Genomic DNA, 859 nt, shown 5'->3' with positions numbered 1-859 from the left:
TGATCGAGGTGTGGAGTTCACCAGGCTAGTGCAGGTTCAGATTAGGTTGTATCTGAGAAAGGTTCAACACAGGGACAATAGCAGCTGTCACTTCAGCCCTCACCCTGAAGCCACACAACTCAGTTTCTCTCTGTATGTCTCTGGCACCTCCTGAGTTGTTGTCCTTCTGCTGGAGCCCAGGGTGAGTGCCTGCAAGTGAGCGAGTCTCTCTGTGGGCCCTTTAAGAGGATTTTTGAGTTTCCACTTACTGGGATGTAAGGAATCCCCTCTGATTTTCATAGCTAGATGCTGTGGGGGCTCCTCTTCCCAGCACTGGTGCTCTGGGCTTGGGAGCCCGGTGTGGGGCTGAGACTCCTTGCTCCTCAGGGCTGACTTCTGCAGCTGAAATAGTCCTCCCAATTGTCAACTGCCACATGTGGTTTGGGGCCAAAACTGTTTTGTGTCTCTACCTCTTCTACCAGTCTTGACATACCTTCTTCTTTATATCCTTAGTTGTAGGAATTCTGTTCAGTTGGGTCTTTGGGTGGTTCTCCAGGTTGATTGTTCTATAATTTAGCTGTAATTTTAATGTGGTCATGGGAGGAGGTGAGCACAATGTTTGCCTACTCCATCATCTTGATCAGAACTCTCTTAATAAGATATTTGGAAGTCCTAATCTCGGGTACCTGTGAATGTGACCTTATTTTGAAATAGGGTCTTTGCAGATGAGGTCAAGGTAAAATGAGGTTATTAGTGTGGGCCCTTAATCCAATATGACTCTTATCCTTATAAGAAGAGGGAAATTCAGAACCAGATATAGACATAGAAGAAATACAGCTATGTGAAGATAGAAGCAGAGATTGGAGTTCTGCTGCAATAG

The sequence above is a fragment of the Pteropus alecto genome, unplaced genomic scaffold, assembly GCF_000325575.1.
Source record: "Pteropus alecto unplaced genomic scaffold, ASM32557v1 scaffold279, whole genome shotgun sequence".
Taxonomy (NCBI): Eukaryota; Metazoa; Chordata; class Mammalia; order Chiroptera; family Pteropodidae; genus Pteropus; species Pteropus alecto.
Note: the sequence above shows the minus strand (reverse complement) of the source record.